The 23,575-nt window shown below is 56.7% G+C and overlaps 1 protein-coding gene and 1 long non-coding RNA gene across 2 annotated transcripts in view; one reads left to right on the top strand and one right to left on the bottom strand.

Moving 5' to 3' along the window:
- Positions 1–23,575, bottom strand: part of H6PD (hexose-6-phosphate dehydrogenase/glucose 1-dehydrogenase) — a 119,161-nt gene that overhangs the window by 60,592 nt on the left and 34,994 nt on the right. The gene's annotated exons all lie outside the window — the stretch shown is intronic.
- On the top strand, positions 7,260–14,940 carry LOC113928610. Its single transcript, XR_003521913.1, has 3 exons — positions 7,260–7,367; positions 13,680–13,885; positions 14,277–14,940. It is a non-coding gene; the product is annotated as an uncharacterized LOC113928610 (long non-coding RNA).

Raw genomic sequence — 23,575 nt, 5'->3', positions numbered from 1 at the left:
GGTCTTCTCCCACGCGGGGGGCAACCCAGCGGTGTCCTTTCTATAAACTGTCCCCCTACCCCATCCACAGTGATGGCACCGTGGCTCTGAGGGGGCCCCCGAGGCAGGACCCACGGCCAGGGTGCCGCTGACCCAGTCAAGGGTGGACACAGAGCAAATGTGGCCTGGCAGAGAAGAAGCTCCATGAGTTACTGACCCCCGGCCGCAGAGCCAGTCCACGTGGGGACACATGTGGCATTGCTGATCCAGATGGGGGGTGGCGACACCAAGTAAGCCTGAGACAAGGTCATGCCCTGAAGGCCACGTCACAGGTTTGGGCATTTTCCCTAAGAGCAGCGTCGCTGTTGATGGGCCTCAAGAAGGGAGTGGACATCATCAGATATTCATTTTAAAAGGAAAAAGTTTAAAACAATGAAAAAGATGGCCATCAGCAGGACAGTGGCTGGGCCTTCGGCGGCAATGGATACGGGGAGAAGGCAGGTGCTTACAGCTGGAGGCGAGCATTTCAGACAAGCCGTCTGAAGGGAGCTGTCCCCACCTCCAAGTGGCCCCCAAGTGAGCCAGGAAGGGAAATCCAGCTTCTATTCAGGAAACACTGCAACCTTCCATGCCAAACGTAATTAGCCAGAGCCAGACACAAAAGGTCCTGGAGTGGATGATTCCATTTATAGGAAATGTCCAGAATAGGCAAATCCATAGAGACAGAAGGCAGCCTCGTGGCTGCCAGAGGCTGGGGGAGGGGGCACGCAGAGTGACTGCCAGCGGGTACGAGGTTTCCATCCGGGCGACGAAAATGTTGGGAAGCAGGTAGAGGGGGTCACAAAGCATTGTGAAGGTACTAATAAATGCAACTGAACTGTTCACTTCAGAATGGCCCCTTTTAGGTTATATGGAATTCACCTCAATTAAGAAAAAACAGTCAGTAGCACAGAGCATATTAAGAGGCCTCTCCACTGAGCCACCAATCCCATTTCTGCTGGGGGTGCGGTTGTATCCCCACAAACCGGGGCCCCTTCTGACTCAGTGACTCCTCGCATCCAGTGTATCAGGCCACCGTGATAACTGGTCTTCTGGCCTCTCAGGTTCCTACTCATTTCTGCTGCTCTCCCCCTTCCTCACGGCAGAGCTGGGTGGGTAAGGGTGTAGACCCGGGAGCCAGGCTGTAGGGCTGGGCTCTCAGCTCCTCCCCTTACGGCCCAGTGGCCCTGAGCGTCTGTCTTCCCGTCTGTAAAATGGGGCTGCACCGCCCTCCAGGCCTCGCCGACAATATGAAGACTGACTTCATGCACGTGTAGTGCCCGGAAGCCCAGAAGCACAGCAGGACCCACCAGCCTCCGGGTGGTAACCGGTCCGTTGTCACTCACTGGGCTCCAAGCCCAGCACGATGCCTGAATTTCTGTGACCGGCCCTTCAAAGCTGTCTTTTCTCCACCTGAGCTCTGTGTGTGCCCTTCTTCCTCCATTACATCCAAACCATCCAGCTTGGCTTTCCAGGGCCCCTAAGCCCGGCCCGTCTGCCTACCCCCAGGTCCCCAACACTCCATCCATCTCCACCTCCCCCATCTGGGCTGGAGGGTGAGAGGCATCCTGCAGGAAAATGAGTTCTTCCCAGCACCCCCACCCACCCCCCTCCAGCTCTGCTGTGCCCAGAACGCTCTCCCTGGTCAAAACTTGGCTATTTATAGTGAATGCGTGCTGGGCAAACTAGTGACTAGCACAGGAAGCTGTGTCCACCACGAGGAGGCCATCCTGCTGTAGGGACCCATGGCCGAGAGGGTAAAGACGACAGACCCAAACGTGCAGTCGCCCCAGAGTCGCCCCTCAGCCACTGCCTTGAGGAGACCACGTCAGAGCTCACCCTCCCAGAGCACCCTGTGCCCTGGCCCCCTCCCCACAGGCCCCCTCCCAGTGTCCTTGGGGCCCCCACCCGGCCACATGCCAGGCCACGCTCGCCTCCCACACCTGATACCCTTCCACCCGGAATGCCCACCTACCTCCCCCGACCCTCTCCTGGTCAGCATCGTGTCCACCACACCCTGTGGGAAGGTCATCACCGGAGACGGGCTGGCCTCCCCCACTAGACAGACAGGTCTCTGAGGGTGACACCCCCCCCTTCATCCTTTGTATCCCCAGCCCAGCAGATTGGCTGCATACTGTAGGGGCTCAATACATGTGTGAATGGGAGAATGAATGACAAGCAGTCCAAAAATAGCTCAGGAGAGGAGGCTTATTTTGGACTTCTGGATCTCCCACAGGGTCACGGGGGAAATTCTAGTCCGCAAATTGTAAACTCGGCAGTCGGGTTCTCTGATGGGCGGGTCTGTGGGGGACACGATGCCACCACCCCCAACACGTCGGGACTAGGCACTGTGGCCAGTGCTAGAGCACGTCACCCCCGAGACCTCACAGCCACCCAAAAAGTGGCTGCCACACTGTGCGGTCAGGGCGGCAGAGGCTCTGAGGGAAAGCCTGGGTCTGGGCCACCGCCCCTGAGCCCGGATTCCCGTCTCTCTAAGCCCCCTGCTCAGAAGCACTACCAGCCCTGCCCGCACCCATCCGTCCAACGGGTATCCAGTAGGAGCCTACTGTGTGTGCCGAGCACCGGGGACAGAGGGATGAGCGAGACCCACGTGGCCTGGCCCTGCCCACCCCCCAGCCCACAGTCCAGTAGGACACCGGCCAGCCGGCCCGTGGCGCCTCGAGCGGGGGAGTGCGCGTCTGGCTTGCGTGTCTGGGTGGACGGTGGAGGCCCGGCTGCCCGCCGCAGGAACACCACGTGAGCCAGCGGGCCAGGGAGGAGGGAGACATGTGGAACTCAGGTTTTAAAAGTTTAGTGGGGGTGGGAGGGCAGAGTTGGGGGTCAGCGAGACATAGATGCAGGGGACAGAGGCTATGAGGGACATCAGGAGGTGGGTGGGTGGGAGAGCTGTAAGGACAGGGGTGGGGGTGGGAGGTGGGGAAGTGGGGAGCAGGGGAGAGACGGCGGTGCTGCGAGGGAAGGACTCCCGGCAGCTGGTGCAGAGAATTCTCTAAGCACTGGGGAGGGGTGATGGCACCAAAGCAGCAGGGTCAGTGAGTATCCACAGTTGGGCCAGTGATATCCAGGAACTCCTGGAAAGATCTAGAAGTGCCAGGGAAGCGAGGAAGTGGAGACCAGTTGTACTGACCTACGAGTGGGAGGCAGGATGCTGGAGGAGCTGATCCTCTAGCCCCGAGGGCAGCTCTGGGGGCTCAGTGACCAAGGGGTCCACCCCACGACCTAGGCTCCCTGGGCCCTGTGAGCTCCCACAGGCAGCCTGGCCTTATGTCTGACGAGCGGGGGTGGGGGGGAAGGGCAGCAGCCTATGGGGTTTACCCGCACTCTACCCCCCAGCACCCCAAAAGCCCATGGCGAGGCCCCTCCCAGGAGCCTGTGCCCTCAGGGAGTGCAAAAAAAAAAAAGAGACTAAGTGTTCACACACACATGAACGAATAAGCAAAATGTGGTAGCTCCAAACAAGGGAGCAGTAGTCAGCTTTAAAAACGAAGGACGTTCCGACACAGGCTACGATGCGTACGGACCTGAGGACATCACGCGGGGTGAGATAAGCCAGTCGCAGAAGGACAATGCGTAGGATCCCATGCATCTGAAGGACCTAGAGGAGTCAACCCCACAGAGACAGAAGCGGAATGGAGGGTGCCAGGCGCTGGGGGAGGAGAATGCGGAGTCAGCATCTAATGGGGACAGAGTTCGAGTTTTGCAGGCCGGAGAGAGCCCAGGAGACGGACGTGGTGGCGGCCGCACACCAGCGGGAATGCGCTTCACCCCGCGGCGCCCTTAGCAGTGGCTACGATGGGGGGTGTGATGTCACGTGCCTTTTACGGTAAAACGAGAGGTAAGTATGAAACCCCCAACCCAAGAGAGGCCTTCCCACGTGGCTCTTGGGCAGCCTGGCACCACTGTGGGGACCCCACACACACCCTCGCTGTCACAGGCGGAACACGCAGGAGCACTAGGGTCTCTCCCCTGGTTCTAGATGAAAACGCCAGAACAAGGGTTCTATTCCCGGGCACACCTCATCTCATGCCAGATGCTCTTCTGCTGATCCCCTTGGAAAGAGGGTTCCAAAGTTTCTGTCTCCAGCCCAGGCTTCTCTCTAGAGCCCCTGGCCTAGCTGCCATCTGGACACATCCATAGACCATTTCTACCTTGGGAGAGGCTCAAGGCACCTCCATGCCCCTGGCCCCCAGCCCTCTCTCTAGGGTCACCATCCACTCAGACCCCCAAACTGGCCAGGAGGCTCCCAGACATTTGCAGTTCTTCACACCCCGTGTCCAAACAGTTACCCAACCTGTGGATTCCACCCTGAAAACGCCGCCAGCCTCCATCCCAACCAGTGGGAAACAGATGCAGCAGGACACAAGGAAACATTTTTAATAATCGCAGGCCTGAAAGCAGAGCCAGGAGCTGTGTGGCCACGGCAGCCTGTCTGGCAAGGGCTCTTCACAGCTGGGGCAGTTGTCAAGACTTGTCACTAGGTAGATCCTGGATCCCCCCCGCCCCCAACCCCGCCGTGGCATTTACGTCCCACATGCCCTGAGTCTTGGGCTCAAACCACCCACCGCCTCCCAAGGGTGGCAGGCGCCTACACGTTCCTCCATCCGTTACCCGCACCGTGGGGACTTCAATCAAGACGATTAAGCTTGGTTAAGTTTAAGCTTGTTAACAAACCACTTCCACATCCCCTGCCGCCCAGGCCCTATCTCGAATGCCCATGCCCACCCAAGGCCCAGCCTCGATGAGGGGCAAAGCAGGGCTGTGCCTTCAGGTCCTCCTCCCCATCTCCAAGGGGGGCCCACAGGGAGCCTAGGTCTGTTCTTGATGTGGTCTGTCTCATGACCAGTGGACTCATTTATTTGTAATGTTGAGCAATGAACAGGACTTTAAAACACAAAACAAGCAAGAAGCCTCCCAAAGACTCCGGGGGGTGTGGTGGCGGCGGCAGCAAGACAGATCTCCCAATGAGCCATCCTCCCCTTGCCACAGCCAGGAAGGACCCTCAAGTCCAAGCCAGGCAGAGTGCGCTTACCCCAACCTGCCCCCCATGGCGTCAGTCTACCTCTCTGAGACTTGAGATTTCGCTTAAATGCTTAGCAAGTACTTACAGATGACGTGATACCATGTCTGAGATTTGCTTCAGAAGAGTCCAGCATGAGTGTGTGCACGCGTGTGTGGACACGTGCGTGGGTGTATACAGAGGTGTGTGAGCATGAGGGTGTGTATATGCGTTGACACTTGAAGCCGGTGGGGGAACCTTATACCCTTCTCCCAGCTCTGCTATATATTTGTAATTTTCCGTAATAATAGACATTTTTCATTAAAAAAATTAGCACGTGCTTCTTGAAGAAAAGGTCAAGGGGACAGAGGGGGGCATACTATACTAATTAAGAGAGCTTAAGCACCAGGATCAGGGTTAGAGTTCCGCTCCACCACCCAGTAGCAGCAAGACTTTGGCCAAGCTGTGTAGCTGGCCGTTCCAACCCCAGGAGGAGGTGGATGGAAGGAGAACCTGCTCGCTGCCCCAGGTTCTTAGGAAAAGTACAAGGGTTAATGTCTCAAGGACTCAGATCAGAGCCTGGAGCTAACACAGGCTATAAAACCATTTCCTACTATCGCCACCATCACCATCATCATGACATCCAACAATGTCACGCCTGGGAAGCACATAGCACGACACGCCTAGCACCTGACTACGAGCTGGACTTTGACTCTCAGATTAGGAGGGACTCACTCTATCAGCTACCTGGGAAAAGGGAAAGCGCTATGTGGGAAGTCCAAAATAAAAGTGTGGATTTCATCAGTCATGCTTGTCGGGTAGGGACAGGCTTACACATCCCGAGGCGTACAGAGGCACATCTGCACCTGCCCTGTGCTTTTCTCTGATAAAGATCCTCGTTCTCAAACTCCTCAGGCACCAAAACATAAACGGATTATGCCCACGAGCCATAAGCTATTTCTTGCAAAGAACTGGTGTGAAATTCCTGGACAAAACTCTCAACACTATAGAATTGGAGGTTTTGCTAAATGTGAAAACGCATCAGTGGGCAAGTCTCTGCTCATCCCAGGATGGGGAAGGTCCAAGAAGGGGACCAGGCCCAGCCAGGGGAGCACAGTCTCCATTGTCCCTAGTGAGCAGGGGCAGCGCTGGCCTCCATCAGCTCACCCCCCCACCCCCCATCCTGTTCCCAGGCTCCAGAGGAGAAACGAAACCTCTACACTGATTGCCCAGGGGCCCAGAGTGTTTCAGGAGGCAGCCCCAGGAGCCCATTGGAGGGTGGTTTCAACCTTGTTGGAGCAGCCCAAGGAATGCAGTCTCACCCAGGAACACAGTGACATCACCCAGGGCCCCTGGCGGGACCACTCCTTCCTAAGAGCCGTGCAACCCCCAGAACCCACCATCTCCCCATAGCCCCGACCTCCCTGAAGCCAGGTCTGCCCCTGCTTGGCTCGTGACTGTCAGAACCACTGTGGTTGATTCTGCTTCCCTGGTGGTAGCCAGGCTGGGAAAGAAAAGGATTTATAAAGTTATTGCACTGGGCCACTCCACACCTCCCCACTGGCAAGCTCTCTCTCCTGGGTAAAGTACTCTTTGCAGAAGGAAAAGCAGTAAGAGAACAAGAAGTGCTTAAAATGATCTAATCCAGTCCATCACCTTACAGCTGGGGGGATGTGAGGTGCCTGGCCCATGACCTCAGCACCAGAGGCAGTAACCTGGGGCAACAGCCAGGGCTCTGGAGACGGTCCACAGGCCTGGCTCTGCAGTGTGTAAGTCAGCCACCCTCTCCGGGCCTCTGCCGGGAAGGGAAAGCTTGGCCTACATAGATGCCCTGTAAGTAAGACAGGGCTTCCCTCAGCTCCGTGATGCCTCAGCAGAGGGAAGCCTGTCTATGCCCCTCATGCTTAATCTAGCACTTTCCACCACCCAGAGGGGGAGTATCAGAGAGGAATAGGGCCGAGAAGGAATGCTTGCTGTCCTCACACCCAGCAACCAGGGATGAAGTTCTGGGCCCCCTCCTGTGCCGTCCTGCCCCAGCAGAGAATTCTGCCAAGGACACCGATCTGCAGTCACCAGGGATGGCGTTTTTTACCATCACCACCTGTTAAAACTCAGCTCATGACCAGTTTCTGATGCTACCGGCTGGAGTGTTTAATTAAATATTACTCACTCAGGAAGCAGCCCCTGCCAACTCACCCCCAAACCGCCCGGTGCATTTTCAGAGAAGAGGAGAGGGAAGGAGAAGGAGCCTGTGTTTTCCTCAGCTAGCACCGGCGGGGCGACCGGTCTGCACAGCCCACATTTGAGAAAGAACCAAACGAGGAAAGTCAAGGTAAGCAGCTCTCGGTCACTAGCAGCCCTACGGCCAGGTTACCTTAGATGGTGCACACACACACACACTCACCCCAGGCACACACTCACACACACTCACCCCAGGCACACACTCACGCTCACACACACTCACCCCAGGCACACACTCACACTCACCCACCCCAGGCACACACTCACACTCACACACACTCACCCCAGGCACACACTCACACACACTCGCAGAGACGCACGCTTACCCCGAACAGACACACTCACACACACACACCCCAGGCACACACTCACTGATGCCCAGACACACAGAAACACACACTGCACGCACACGTAATCTCACACAGACACACCACCCTGACTCGCTGAGACACACGCACACAGGCAGGCTCAGAGACACACAGACACTCGGTCGCCAGACCTCTCACACACAGCTGCACACTCACTCACACACTCACTTGCAGTCTCCCATCAGGGCAAGCCAGCGCGCCAGGGGCCAGTTAGCATTCCAGGAGCCCTTGCCTTGAACTCGAACAGGACAGTTACCAAGTCCCCACACACCCTGGCCGCGGGCTGACCCTTCCCGCGGTGCCACCGACCGACCCAGGCTGCTCTGGTTTTTCTGTTTCAATCGATCTGCTGACACAGCACTCGGCTCCCCCCTGGTCGCCGGGAGAGGCTGCGGCGGCTCCCGGATGGCGGAGAGGAAGGCGCCGCCCGGGGTGTCGCCCCGGCGGGCTCCCCGGGGGAGGCGCGGCGGGCAGGGCAGGGGAGCCCCGAGGGGGCCAGTAGGGCCACGCTGCAGATCCGGCTCCCGACTGGCGGGAAAAGCGAAACTAACTGCGCGGAGCAGGGTCGCGCTGCCCCCGTGTGGGAGGGGCAGGTCAGTGCCCCCGCCTCGGCCGCGGGGACAGCCGCGGGACCGGAGCCCGGGGGCGCCCGGGCACCTGGAAGTCGGTGGGGGCCGCCGCGCGCCCGGGGTCCCCTCCCCGGGTCTGCAGCAGCCGAGGCTCAACCCCGGGCGCGACAGTGGTCGCGGCCGCCGGGACCCCCGCCCTGTCTCGCCACCGCAGGTGGGACCCCCGGGCCGCCGCGACCCGCAGGCGCCCGCAGCCGCAGCGGCTCTGGGCGGCGCCCTGGCCCCCTCGGCCGGGACCTGTGGCGAGAGAAGGGTTCCCCGCGGACCCCTAGCGGGTCCCCAGCGGGACCCTCACCCACCAGGCCCCCAGCGCCCGGCCCTGCGCCCACCACTCGGTCCCCGAGTGCCGCGATCGCCTCCCGGACCCCCACCCGCCCGGTCCCCCGTGCCCGGCGCTGCCTACCGCGCCAGGGAGGCCGCCGCCGCCGCCGCCGCTCTCCGGGGCCGAGGAGGCCGGGGCGCCCGGGCCGCGCCCGCCGCAGGGAGCGAACTCGCCTCCTCCCGCGGCCCCGGCGCCAGCGCCTGGAGCCTGGTTCCTGCTGCGAGCGCGCGGGCAGCCCGAGCGCGACTTCTGTGCAAAGAAGAAAAAGCAGGAGAAGGCTTTAAAGTGAGGGGAGAGGAAAGCGCCGGGGGGCGGGGCCAGCGTGCCCCGCCCCGCCCCCTCGGCCGCGGCTTGGGCTCCGGCTCCCGCTCCGGCTCCGGCTCCGGCTCCCGCGCGCCGGGTGCTGTGCCCCCCAGGGGCGGGCGCGGGGCTCGGGGCGGAGGGGGCACCCCCTGTGCCGGGCGCTCCCTCGGCCGCCCCCTCCTCCGCCCGCGCCGCCGCCCCACTCGGAGGCCGCCGGGGCCCGCGGGGCTGCACCGGAGCTTCGGTCCCTCGGGAGGCGTCTTTGGGAAACGCCGGGCAGCCTCCGCTGGGCGACAGGCCGGGGTTGCAACACCCGAAGGGCCGCGGCCGTGCGGGGGAGGGGGGCTTACTAATAATAATTTTTAAAAAATCTCTTGGGAGGGTGGGGGTTGTTTCAATAACTTTGGGACCAAGGCCTTGCTTGCCTCATCTGAAATTCCCAGCAGTTTAAAGTTCCGTAATTCGAAGGCGCAGGAGAGGAGGACGTAGGCCAGCAAGATAATACAGGGACTCTCCGCCCTGCCCCCGTCCCCATGCGTTTCCCTTTCGGTACCCACAGGGACTGGCCGGGGTCTCTGAACTCCCAGGCCGCCCCCCCGCCCCCCCCCCCCCCCCCGCCCGGGCTCTTCAGCTCAGAGCATACAGCAGGCAGCGCTCCACGAATGTTTGTTGAATGAATGAGTGAGCGATTGCCTGGTAGGTCCTCCACCCCCAGGACTTCTTGAAGAGTGTCTGTGGCTCTTGGTTCCTCAAAGGAATTTTCCTCCGCAACCCTCGAACCAGAACTGTTCTGGGTGCCTGGGTGGCTCAGTCAGTTAAGGCTCTGCCTGGGATCCAGCCCCACATCTGGCTCCCTGCTCAGTGGGGAGCCTGCTTCTCCCTCTCCCTCTCTCTCTGCCCCTCCCCTCTGCTCGTGTTCTCTCTCTCTCTCTCTCAAATAAATAAAATCTTTAATAAAAATAAATAAATAAATAAATAAGAAATTAGTGTTTTAAGAGCAAAACCTCCCTGCCTTTCTCCACCCCTGTGTAGTGTCCACTGAATTATTTTTATTGGAGCTGTAACACGAAATGTGGTTTCATGTTGTTTCATCTTTACCATAACGCTATAGGGCAGGACTGCTGTTATACTCCTAAAGTGAGGGAGCCCTACCTGGTGCAAAGGCCCTGCTGGATCAGAGCCGCAAGCCCAAATGGATTCTGTTATGGTTTCCAGTTTCTCACTTCCCTGTGCTGAAAATCAGTTTTGTTTTGAATTTAAAAATTACTAAGACTGGGGTGCCTGGGTGGCTCAGTCGGTTGGGCATCTGCCTTGGGCTCAGGTCATGATCTTGGGCTCCCTGCTTCTCCCTCTCCCTCTGCTGCTCCCCCTGCTTGTGCTCTCTCTCTCTCTCTCTCTCTGTGTCAAATAAATAAATAAAATCTTTTAAAAAAGAGTGAGCCTCAGTGGGCATTCTGGCGGCCCAGTTAACACCCCTGGTTCCCGTTTTCTAGGAACCCAGGCTGCTCAGGTGGACAGCCATTGTCAGCAACCCAGGGGCGGCTGGGATTAAGAGAGCCCAAGACTCCCTTCAGCCACTCTGCAATGTGAGAATTGTTAGTTGTCCCAGGGTGTAATAGCACTTGGGAGAACTGTGAAAACATCCGGGATGGCAAGGGGATCTTGCCAAGTTACTGGTACACCTTGGGGGTTGTCTAATTCCTAAAAAGTACAGCCCCTTCTGCGCCTGGGATCTCTCCCTTGGAGGAGCAAGCACGGTGGAGAGTGTTATGCAGGAGGTGTGCGCCCCTGGCCCGGTGCTGCCCTCTCCTGGGGCCGGTGCTGCAGCCCCACGGCCCCGGGGCCAGGCTGCTGTCAGCCTCCTGAGTGGGACTCCTCCAGGCTTCACCTCTTATTCTGGAGGAGACCTTCTGGGGCAGACTGGGGCAGACTGCGTGTAATTCAAGTGGCGGCATCTGTTGACTGAGGGCCAGAGAGCCCACCTTTGAAGTGAGGGCCCTGAAACAGATGGTTCCCAATTAGGAGTCCTCAGCCCTCCCACTCCACCCTCCTTCAGCATTAATCTTGAAATCTCAGCTCTGAGCCAGTCGGGTAATTAGATCCTGCTGACCTAAATTTCCCAAAGGAATCTCTGGGGAGTGAGCCTTCCTCTCTGCCAGGGCTCTGGGCAGGTGGGCAGGACCATGCTGGAGAGCTGGTCATCCAGCCCTGACCCACGGCAGCAGGGAGCATTGTTGCACAATCCTGGAGAACAGATTGTGAGAAAGGGGCGTATACTCACCCTATCAATGCTGATGCTATTGTTTGCTAAAAAGACACAAAATCTTGAAACATTGTGACATCAGCTGATAAACATCCAGGAATTTGAAGACTGACTCAAGTCTTAAACTAAGTATCTGTGCTCCACAGGGGGTGAGTAGGGAGGGGGTGGCTCTGGGCTCCTGGTGATGCCATCACCTGACTCCACCCCCACCCCCACCCCCACATTTCATCCCTGGCATCGGCACACACAATTTGTTCCCTTCTGTAATCTGTTTCAGGAAAATGACGGGAAGAAATTAGTAGATAGCAAATTAACATCAGCTGCTTTCTCTGATGATGGAAAATCTGTCCAGAGATGGTTTGGACACCTTTGAGCCCTCCGAGCCGAATCTGCTGCCCTCACAAGCTCTTGTCTCCTGCGGGGTGGGGTGGGGGGCACTCATCTTCTCTGGGTCCCTTTTGCCACCTGGAGTGAATGGACGGATAAGGGATTTGGAATTAGACAAATCCCAGCGCTGTCATTCCCTGCCTGTAGGACCTTGAGCAAGCTACTTCACCTTTCTGAGACTCAGTTTCTCCATCTGTAGGGTAGCTCTATGTGTTCCCCAGGATTTGCTGGGGAGGGGAGGGGCAATCATCCAACAAAGATTGAGGGCAACAACAATGTGTTAGAATGAAATCAGAGGTTTTTGAGGAATTTCAAAATAATAAATGCATTTTAGATATTATTATTATTACTGACAATTAAAAAAAAAAAACTTTCCTGGTAAAAGCACAGATCCACAACATGAAAGTGTGGCAAGATCCACCAGAAATGAAAGAACACTGAAGCATGTTAATAAAATATAGGCCCATTCTGCATCCGTAACATAAGCTATACTTATCTCATGAAGTGAAATTGAAATGGCGGGGACCTTATCTTACAGAATTTTGATCTTACAGCCTTCATGAATTAGTACACTGGTTCATTTCATAGACTCGGCCTTAAAAGGCTGGGGGGCGGGGGTCGGTCTCACGCAAGGTCATGTATTGTTAGACAGCGACACCTGCTGGCAGACTGTGATATTGCAGCGTAGCTCTATCAGACATTATTAATCATCTAGAATAAAGGGCGCCTGGGTGGCTCAGTTGGTTAAGTGACTGTCTTCCGCTCAGGTCATGATCCTGGAGTCCCGGGATCGAGTTCTGCATCGGGTTCCCTGCTGCTCAGCAGGGAGTCTGCTTCTCCCTCTGACCCTCCCCCACTCATGTGCTCGCTCTCTCAAATAAATAAATAAATAAAATCTTAAAAAAAAATAGAATAAAGGGAAAGATGCAAAGCGGAGTTTCCGTAGTTTTAAATGAGACACTAGGTGATAACCAAGATTGAGGAGATTTCCTGTGACCTTGAGAAGATTCTGGTGATCTTGGGCTTGTGACACTAATTATTGCAAAGTTTTTCAAAAACACTTCCAGAGAAGTAAAAGTGAGCAGGCTGTGATCTTGGTGCCTATCTTAACTTTTTTACCAGAGTGTTTCAGTGTATTTTTTTCCCGTGGGACAACATCTTCAATATTAGAGAAATATAAAACCCCATAAAAGAAGTGAAGCACCCCTCCAAGTATTTATTCATTTGCTCCTTCAGTATTTTTTTTTTTAACTTAAATAGTGAGGGACTGAATGAACAAATATTGAACAGCACTACTCTACATGCTGGAGGGAGAATAGTAAACAAAACAGACCAGGTTCCTGACCTTAGAGAATTTCAAGTTAAGTGGGAAAGGCAGATAATAAACAGTAAGTAAGATCATTTCAGACAGTAGCAAGTGATAATAAATAATCACTTTATGTAAATTTGCTCCATAGTCTATTTTTCTTTGGACAGAGAGCTATAATCAGTGGCCTCGGTTCATACTTTAAGACTCTGCATAAAAATTCTAGAAAGGTCATCCTTCTATTCCCAAATGACAGAGCAGAGACCTCCAATAGTCAGGGACTCGTTTTTCCTTCCTGTCCACCACAGCAGGGCTTGCTGTGTTTGGTAGACACCTTGAAAATGGGTCCAAACCTCCTGGTCCAGCCTCTCTGCTCCATCCTCACCTCAGGGTGCCCCAGTCCCCAGCCAGGGGGTCAGCCGCCTCACTCCCTCAGCAAGCAGTTACCGGGAAGGAGCTATGTGCTCCTCTGTGCCAGGAGCTTGTGAAGTTAGCATTGATCCCACGGGGACCAGTATGAAGCATCTCCAAGAGCTTGGAACATTGGTCCTGCCACCCTTCTGCACAGAGTCTGGCCCATTCTGCTGGGCTGTTTCCTCATCAGGGATGTCCTGAATCTTTCTCTCCAAGGGACATCAGTTTGGAAGAAGGAAGACTTAAGGCATCCAAACCCATACAATGGCCATATATACAACATATAACATATATATATATATATATATATATATGTAATATATAAATATATATATTATGTAATACTTACCATATGCCAGGAACTGTGTTCTGTGCTTTACGTGTCTCACCTCTTATGACCCTCCTATGAAGTAGGCACTACGATTATCTACATTTTACAAGGCAGAAGCCAGGACACAAAGTGCTTAAGCAGATCGCCCAGAGTTGCCTGGCCAGTAAGCAGCAGAGCCAGAACTTGAACCCGGAGTGACTTCAAAAGCCCCAGCTGTATGTTGGCCCAGGTCAGATGGATGTCTGTGAATCCAGGGCGCCAGAGGCACCATGTGGCAGAGAGAAGGGTAAGTGCAGCCTGCAGAAGGGGTCAGGTACAGAACAACAGCCAAGTGGGGGGACACCCCCCTCCAGGGGGTGGCTCTACAGCCAGGTGGAGGGTCAGTGGGGTGATCGAGAGAAGCGTGAAGGCCCAGATGGCCAGCAGTGGGCCCAGCTCCAAGTTCCATTCATCTTACCCCCTCAGTGACTCCCCACCCCGTCTGCTCCTTGTCCCCGACTCGACACACCCACCCTATGCCATGTGCACTGGGTTGAAGAGCTTGTCCTCCAAATCCTTGCTCGTCCACATATTGTGAACAAGATCTTATTTGGAAATAGGTCCAAAATGTCGTCCAGGGAAGATGAGGTCAGACTGGATGAGTGTGGGTCCTAATCTAACGGCAAGTGTCCTGACAGGAGTGTGACGGGATGTCCGGGATTGGAGGGGTGCATCTACAAGCCCAGGATCGCCAACAGCCACAACAAGCCACGGAGGCCAAGAAGGAGTCTCCCCAAGAGCTCTCCAAGGCAGCATGGACTGGCTGATGCCCCGATCTTGAACTTCTAGCCTCCAGAACTGAGGGAGAATACACGTCTGTTGTTTTAAGACGCTCAGTTCGTGGGACTTTGTTAAAGTCACCCTCGGGAACTGACGCTTATGCCCTCATCCCCTGTCCCCATCACCCGGGCCCTGGATGGCTGCCACCGCCTCCTCCTCCACCTCCCCACCGGCACTCACGGCTCCTCTGATCCGTTTCCCACTCAGCAGTGAAAGTGATCTTTGCAAGATGCATGTGGCGCGTGCACCCCACTCGTGCTCTTCAAACAGCATCCGGGATTCTTACCGTGCCCCCGGCTCTAGGTGGTCTGGCTTCTGCAGCCCCACCGGCCAGCCCTGCCTGCTGTCCTGTCTCACCTCTCCTAGCTCCGCGGCTTTCCTCCCAGTCCCAGGCTCCCTCCCGCCCTGCAGCCTCTGCGCCTGGATTTCTGTCCCTTGCCTGATTCCTCCTTCTGCTCCCGGCTCCCATCCTACCTGACCTGGTCATTGCCTCCTACTGCACACTCTCCCATGTACGCCCCCCACCCCACCCCCTGCACGTGTCACAGGGAGAATTTTACTCTTACTCTTCTCAGACCAAGGGCATACCGTGGGCCCTTGTAACAGTCAGCCATTGCTGCACAACAACCCACCCCTGAACTCAGGGGCTTCCAACCACGATCATTTATACCCGCTCACATTTCTTGGGTGGATCCTGCCGGGCCTGACCAGGTGACTCTGCTTGGGACTCTAGGGCTGCCTGGCTTGACTCTTTGATCTTCTGTGTCTGTCCATCCTGCGGCTCAGGCTGCAGGGGCACCGGAAACCCCTGGGAAGCGCTTCTGCTGGCAATGGCAGAGGTGCCGAGAAGGAAAGCTCAAGACTGCTTTGAGAGCACATTTCAGTCTCTGCTAGAGTCCTGTCTGCTCACCCCCCAGGGGTCAAGACTAATCACATGACTGAGCCCAGGCTCGGGGTGTGGAAGGAGCTTCTGCAGTGGGTGGAGTGGGAGACAGTAAATATTTACTAAGCAATAATCTAATCTCCTACAGTCCTCAGTCAATATTTGTGGACTAAACACATTTGTTTGAGCAAGATTGGTCATATGGAAAGAAAAGGATAGTCATTAGAAAGAAAGGGACAAGGGACAGAGAATTCCAGAATTCTTGGGAGGGTCTTAGATGCTCTGCTCCGTTGCCATGGCCTGGCTCTGGTTCTGGCCTTCAGGGAAATGTCTCCCAGAGACCGCACAACTGTCGGCACTTGCTCCTGGGGGAGAACACAGGGCACCCACCACCTTCCCTGCGGGGTGAAAAACAGCATCCACGCCTCCAGCCCGCGGCTGCGGTCCCCCACCCACCTGCACCGGGCAGTGACCTGCTCACCCTCCCTCGCCTTGCGGTGAGAGAGCCCGGTGTTCCCCGCCCCCGAGACCTCCTCCCCAGAAGCAGCCACGGTGCAGGGGGGTGGGCAGGCCAACACTTTCCTTCTTCACATGGAACATCAGCTGGGGAGCCTTTGGCTCACAGAATCCCTCAAGGTCAGCACTGTGGGAAGGGAGGATCCTTGAACACCGTGACAGCCAGGTGGGGAAACTGACGCATACAGGCATAAGTGACGAGCTCAAAGTCTCAAAACTAGCTGGCACAAAAGCCAGAGATTAACTTCAGTGCTTTAGATTTAAATTCCAAAACTGGAAGCGAAAATATTTGCTATGACTCTCTTTGTACCGCTCAGAAGTCGCCTTGGGGAGCCCCCTTCCTTCCTCCAGAGCGAGCCCCAAGCATAGCCCGAGACCCCTGTATAGGGGACTATTATTATCATTATTTTTTTATTATTATTATTTCTGTTGCACCGGTAACTTGGAAAGGCAGGGTGGCCAAGTGGACTGAGGCACCCAACCAACAGGGTTGAATCCTAGCCCAACCGTGCCTTTAGGAGAATCACCTGATCCCTTTGTTTCAGGCTCTTCACCTATGAAAGGGGGATAAGAGTAGAGACCACGTGAGTGTTCCAGCAGACCTCCCTCTCCCCTACCCCCTACCTCCCGCCTTTGTCTTTTCCATCTCCAGACCCAGGCATCCTTTTGACAACAACCCAACCTGCTTTGCAGGTGTGCTGGCAGGTTTCCACAGGCGTCAGCTAGCCGTGACCCTGGGCGCTCCTCTGACCTCCTGCGTGGGGCTTGGGAAACGGCGGGACCCTGGCTGGTTTGCGTGGGGACAGCCCAGAGGTGCAGGTGGTCCCTGCCTGTAGGGGCAAACCTTTGCCTAATGGGACGTGGGGGCCAAAGGAGAAGTTCTTGTTTCTACAATGCAATTCTAGGGGTACTTTAAAGAAGGGAACTTCTGATGACACATGGCCGACCGAACACTCATACTTATCTGTCTCTCCCCCCAAAATGGGGTCTTTCAAGCATGAATGCATGAAGACAAAGCAGAAGGGCACAAAGACAGCTGATGGGGGACGGCAACAACATTTCAGAGCGGGCAAGGGGTGGTGGGCAGAGCAGAGCCAGTGCCTGTGGGGGGAAGCACCGAGAAGCCAGCCACCACACCCTGTGGGGCTGAGGCTCCGGGACTCAGGAGGCTCAGGACCTGCAGTCCGGTCCGGTCCCTCCCTCCGCAAGCAGCAGGAGGCTGCAGAGAAGGGGGATTCCTGGTTGAAAGTGCATGTGAAGGAGATGGATTCACAACTCCCTCCTGACCAGGGGCAGCCAGGCTGTCTCCCACCCGCCCTGGAGAAGCAGGTAACCAACCTAGAGGTGTCCTGGGCTCCAGATAGCAGGCGGAGTGCAGGGGTGTGGGCGAGGGGCATGCCTCACTGAAAACAGCCGGGTGAAGCCTGAGTCTGCCCTTTGAACTGGGACCTCACCCCCTCCCCCTTCCCCACTTCCCAGGGCCGCCTTCACCACCACCCCCCCCCCAACAGAAATTCCCAAGGGAATTATCTTAGGAAATGGGCCTGTCCAAGAGATTTGGAGGGAAGGGCCGTCTGGGTGGCTCAGTCGGTAAGCGTCTGCCTTCAGCTCAAGTCATGATCTCAGGGTCCTGGGATGGAGCCCCACATCGGGCTCCCCGCTTGGCGGGGAGTCTGCTTCTCTCTCTCCCTCTGCCCCTCCCCCTGTTCATGCGCGCGCACTCTCTCTCTCAAATAAATAAATAAAATCCTAAAAAAAAGAGATTTGGAGGGAAGAATTAGTAACAGGAATTGAAAGACAAGGTAATACTTAACTACAGAAACTACACACACACACACACACACACACACACACACCAGAGAGGAAATATAACCATAGTATACTACATGGCTCAGGTGTAAACAATATTTAGGGAATCAAAATAATGGACGCAGTGAGTACCTGACTTACCCCAACACTGTGATTTAACTCTATTCTGAAGTTGGGAGGAGAGTGCGGGTTCTCATCAAGATGATGACAATTATAATAATGTCAATGGCCAACACTTACTGAGAGCTTACGTGCCAGGCCCAACGTGCACGTGCTGGGCCACTGCCTGTGCCCGTGAGCCCGGGGGCGGCGGGGGGGGGAGACTACTACCCCCACTACAGATAAGGAAACTGAGCATGGCTGAGGTAAAGAACTTGGTTGGGGGTTGCACCGTCCTATGTGGCAGAGCCTGGTTTGGGACCGGGGTGATCTGGCTCAAAAGTCTGCATCTTAACCTTTATTTTGTGTAGTTTCTTAGACTTGAGACATTTAGCTAAGGTCAAACATGAAAAAAACAAAACAAAACAAAACAGGAGTATAGGCCGGCTATTGAGAAATATGGCAATAAATATTCAAAATAATGGCTAAAAAGAGTTGCAAGTAGTCACCTCTTGGGTGTTACCACTGGGTGTGGGGGGTGGGGCAGGAAATTGCTGGGGTGTTTGGTTTTGCTTGTAGCCCTCTGGTATTTTAAAAACTGTCTGCATGTATTATTTTGATTCAAATACAAATCAAATCAAGAAAAGGAGCTTCAAAGGGCACAAAAGGGATCTCCAGTTTCCCCACCTTCCCCGAGAGACAAGCCCAGATCTGGCCGGCTTCCTGTGTGTCCTCCAGCCATGCCCACGCTAACCTGGGGCCGGCACACCACACCCATCCGGGTCCCCCTCCTGCATCTCTCCCCCGGTCTGTTTTGGAGATGGCTTCCATCTGGGCACAAGGGTCTCTCGAGTGTTCCACTGCATGGTTGTGGCTGCACACCTAGCCAGGTCTGCCAGCAGCAGGGGGCCCTGGGGGAGCTCTTCCCCAGGTGCCTAAGGACCTGTATGGAGTCAGCCACCAAGTCGGGAGCAGAGCCATCAAGCCCAGTGGCCTTTCATCCCAGGCAGAGTTCAGACCCAGAGGGAGAGCTGCTGTCCCGGCCACAGGCCACGGTTGACACAGGCCCACGGAGGGATCTAAGCAGTAAGCCAGGTGGCCCTGAGCATCAGAGCCTCCCTGCCCCCTTCTTGTTTTATGGGTCATCTGGTTACCCTTGTCCTGGGATGTCTATGTGCCACGGATGCCCAGTGCCTCTCTGGAGGAGGGGTGCCCTGGGATATTGGATCGGCCAAATGCCAGTCCGGTGCTCCCAGCTGCCCCCAGGAATCCCCTTAGGAGCGAGGGAGTCCCCTCCCTGTCCTCCACCCTGTCATTGCTCCATCCCCTCGAAGAGAGAGCGGGCGCCACATCTGCTCAGTATCCAGGAAGCTGAGTCTGGGTGAGGTCCCCAGGGTGCCCACTCAGAACCCAGGAGGAGGAGAACTGGGGTGGAGTGAGCTGAATTTCCTTTCTATTTAAAGAAAAAACCCAAGTCAATATTTTTAGGTGCCAGCTAAGAAGTAGCTTCCTTTGCACAGGGTCTTCCTCTGTGGTGTGGCTGAGTGGTAGCTGACCCAGCCTGCAGAGTTGGGGGGTGGGGGACAGGAGGAAGAGGCGGGGGAGGGGGCAGGCGGGGGTGGGGGTTTCCACCTCCCTGAGCTGGTTCAGGACAGACGCTGACATCTGGTTTTAAGTGAGGGATCTGTTTTTTCCTCAACCAGTGGGTTTGGGTTTGCCTGGAGCTCCAGAAGAAACCTTCAGGAAATTGGTGGCAATTTCGAACCCAGGCTCCTTCTAGCCTCTGGATTTGGTTCAGATACCAGACCACCCAGGTGGCTGGTGCTTAGCAAGAGGGGGCTGAGCCCTGTCTGGAAGCCACATCTGGGAGACACTCCACAGCGGATGCTAAATCCAGGGCCATCTGTAGGATTGTCAACCTGTGTTTTTCCATGCCCAGCAGGGCCGGCTGCAAGAAGGCGCTTGTGTGTGTGTTTGTGGGGGTGGGGGGGTCAGCGCTGTCTCCCAGGGCAGCTGGGAAGGACACAGGGGCTAGCGAAGACCCAGAGAGAAGCTCTGCGCACCGCCCCCCCTCCCCTCCCAGCAGAGGGTTCTGAACTTTGGGGCAACAGAGAGGGAGGTGGGGCCTCAGTTGTACTGAGCAAGGCACATGGGCCAAGCGAGGGCAGGGGAGAGGCTGAGCGGCCCACCTGGGCTGGGCTACCAGATGGACAACTTTGCTGGTGACCCGGGTCCACGGCTACTATTGTGGCCTCCGTTCCAAGGACACCGAGAAGACTCTGTGTCCTCCAAGGGCCCAACACATACTTGTGGGGAATGTGAAATCCGAACAGCTGATTGGTGGCCCTGGAGCCCTGCAGCCGCCTGCCCCACCTGCAGCACCTGAGAACAGGGGGGTTCAGGCGGTTTGAGTCTCCTGAGTGAGGGCCGCGTCTCAGGCACCGCCCCCCCAGGAGGCGACTCCCAGCACACAGGAGATCTGTAAGTGTTGGAGGAACAGGCTTGGCGGGTGGGCCCGTGGCCCCTGCTTCCGCTGCGGCTGTGCCTCCGGCCCCCGTGACATACTGTGGGTCTCTCGTGCGACGGCCACCCTGAACCCCGGCTCCGCGCCTCCTTCCCGGAAAGCAAGGTTTGTCATCCTGGTTAATAAAGGAGGAAACGGGGCTCACGGGGGTCAAATCAGCCCCATTGCTCGGCAGCCGAACAGCAGGGCCCGGCTTTGAACCCAAATCTTTCTGACTCCAGGGGCCAACTCTTCACCTCCCAACATGCCGTCTCCTCCCAGGCGTCTTGCAAAGGCCAAGGACAGTGGGGATCCCGTGTCCTCGCTCCCAACACCCTACTGAGGGGGCAGAAATGTGCCCGAGGCTGCAGGGAGCATCACCCGCTGCCGGGCCCGGCCTCAGGCCTGAAAGGAGATCGCTGTTGGCGGCTTCGCCTCTGAGGGCAGGAGCGGGTGGTGTGGGCAGAGCCGACAGACACTGGCCTCTGGCTGACGCGAAACCCATGGCCACACGGCCTGGGGACCTGCTACCAATCCAGTCACTGACAGAGTCGACAAGCACCTACTGGGCGCCAACTGTGTACCAGGCAGCGGGGGCCATAGCAAGGAGGAGTCGGCCCTTGCGGGGCTGATGGGGAGGGTGCCAAGTGACAGGTCACAGCTTGGTGTGGAAAGGGAGGCCCCGGCCACCTCCTTCCCAGCCGGGACCCCGACACACATCGCTGTTTGTGGAATGAATGACGTTGGGGGTGAGCTGGTTTGGCAGCAGGGCTGACCCCCTTCCTGGGGAGCCTGCACACCACAGCCAGACCTGGCATGAGAAGCTCCTTGAGGAGCCCCTCCGCCTGGGAAGTGATGCTCAAACGGGCCCCCCCAAAGCACCCTCACCCACCTCCGGTGGGAATATTTTTGAAGTCTCGTGTTTTATAGTGGAAAGGGATGGAATTTCGCTTTTTGCCCAGGGTGGGTTGTTTTAGCATAAAAATATTATTTTTGTTCAATTCTTGCAGCAGGTGGTTGGTTTTTTTTTGTTGTTGTTTGTTTGTTTTTTTCTAGGATTTGGTGTTTCATTGGTCCTGTGTCTTCAGGTCTTCCCAACTCTGGAGGTGACCCAGTCTGAGAAGCTGGGACCGATCTGGGAAAATGTCCATGCTCCTTGGCTGGCTTTAAGACCTGAGGGCCTGGCCTGTCACCTCTGCTGTCCGCATGCACGGCCGGGATGGTCCTCTCCAGCAGCACAGGACTGCATGTGGGCCCCCCCCCATTCAGGCTGCTTTAGGCCCCCTGCCTAGGGTTCCCTGGGTGGCCCCGCACCTCCTCTCCAGGCCTATGTCTACTCATCCTTCAAGACTCAACTCAGCACCTCCTCCTCCAGGAAGCCCTCCTAACGCCCAGGTAGGGCTCAGTGTACTGCCTGTGTCCCCCGTGATGCCCTCTAGTACTGGGCTTCTAATTTCTAATTTTAGAATGATGTTTCCAATCTGTCCACTCTGCATTATCCAGGACTCTTTCATTGCAAATGACAAAAATCCAAACCCTTTAGTTTAAGCTGGAAAAAAGGTGAGATTGGGAGGCTCACAAAACTGGCGAAGGCATGGGAGGGACAAGCCTCTGGGCGACAGGGATGTTAGGACCCCTCTGTGCCTCTTGTCTAACTGGCTTCTCCCTCTGGGCCGGGAGCCCTGGCTGCCTGCTCCCCAGGCAAACACACAAACAGCTCCTAGTCACAGGAGAAAACACTCCGTTTCCAACCAGCTCCAGGTAGAAAAATTCCAGGGACGGTCTATCAGCCCAGGGCCCAGGCTTTGGGTGCACACGCCTTCGGGTAATTTGAGCAGAGCTGTGAAAGCAGCTCTGTAGGAAGGTCTGGGCCCGTCGTGGAAACCTCGGGGGGCTGGGGCAGGCCTGGGCTGTGGGTCGGGGAGGAGGGCTGTTCCCACCGCCTGGGCCTGAAGGGGAGAGACACACGGGGGGGGGCGATGCTGCACCAGCACGGGGACCTCCCTTCAAGGACATGGCCATCCTTCGCGCCTGGGGTGATAAATGACCCACCCCACTCTTGTCCTGTGAATGGATCCGGCTGGAGCCAGAGATGCAGCCTGTGCAGACCAACCTCTCAGGGCCTAGGCTGGGTGGGGGGAGGCCGGGAGGCTGCTGGAGGCGGGAGCAAAGAGATGGAGGGTGGGCGAGCAGAAGACACCTTGCTGCATCAGCCTCCCCACTGGTGGGCCCAGCCTCCGGCATCTGCCCTCCTTGTGGAGTGGGTGTGCAGGGGTGCTGGGAAGGTCGACGCCACAGTCCTGCAGCCCCTCAGCGCACACTGGGTCGCTGGGGTCAGGGCCTACAGGGGGCCCTCCTCTCTTCAGGGTTTATCACAGATAAATACACGGTGGATGAGGCTACAGCAAGGCCGGGCAGAGCTGAGCGCCGACGTGTCCGGCTGCCTGGTGGGAGGCCTTTCTGCAGGGTGTGGGGGCAGGCCGAGGTGTCCTGAAGTTAGGCCCTGGGAAGGGGTCCGGGGGTCGCTCTGCTGGGCCGGGCCGAGCCATCTGGGGGACCCGCCCGCCGGAGGGGAGCTGCTGAGTGAACCCCAGGATGGGCGCGGGAGGACAGGGCGGCCCGGAGCCCGCTGAGGGAGAAGGGAGGGCAACAGAGGAGTCCCTCGTCCGGACGAAGGAAGCCTGTTTCTGGAAGAGTCACCTGAGCGCTGGTTCTCGGGAAGCTTTCCGCCGAGGGGCCCTCGGCCGTGGCCCTCAGAGGGGAGGCCGCAGCCCAGCCCACAGCTGCCTCCGTGTCCCCTGAGGTCCCGCCCAGGGGGCTTCCCGCCTCAGGGGACCGGCCGTCCGAGCCGGGAATGTCGCCCAGTTCAGGAGACAGCAGCTACACCTCCTCGGTCCTGGCCCCCTCTGCTACGTCTTGGGGTTTGTGAAAATCCTCCCTGGCAACGCACGGGGTCCCAAACCCCAATGTCTGCAAGGATCAAATCCTGGCCAAGAAGGGGGAAGGTGCGGAGGCCTTGTGTGGGAGGCACCGAGGGTAATTTTAGCAGTTAGCTGCGGGGGAACCGTGTCTGTGTTGGAGACCGGAGGCCGCTCCCGGGTGTCTCCCCGGTAACTCTGCTCTCGGCACTGGTGGGCGTCAGGGCAGGTCGCCTGCCGCACTGGTTCTGTAAACACGGCCCTTGGTTTGGGTGTCTCGGGGGATGATGGCTTCTGAAATAACTTTATAATTAGCAAACCTTTCGGGTGGCTGTTTCCTTCTCTGGCACGTGGAATAACTGCTGAAATTATTATTTCTATTAACCAGACTGCCCTGATTTCTAAGGACCTACAGGCACCGAGTGAGAC

This window comes from Zalophus californianus, chromosome 4, assembly GCF_009762305.2.
Source record: "Zalophus californianus isolate mZalCal1 chromosome 4, mZalCal1.pri.v2, whole genome shotgun sequence".
Classification (NCBI taxonomy): domain Eukaryota; kingdom Metazoa; phylum Chordata; class Mammalia; order Carnivora; family Otariidae; genus Zalophus; species Zalophus californianus.
The sequence above is the reverse complement of the archived record's forward strand: the minus strand, read 5'-3'. Positions and strand labels throughout refer to the sequence as shown.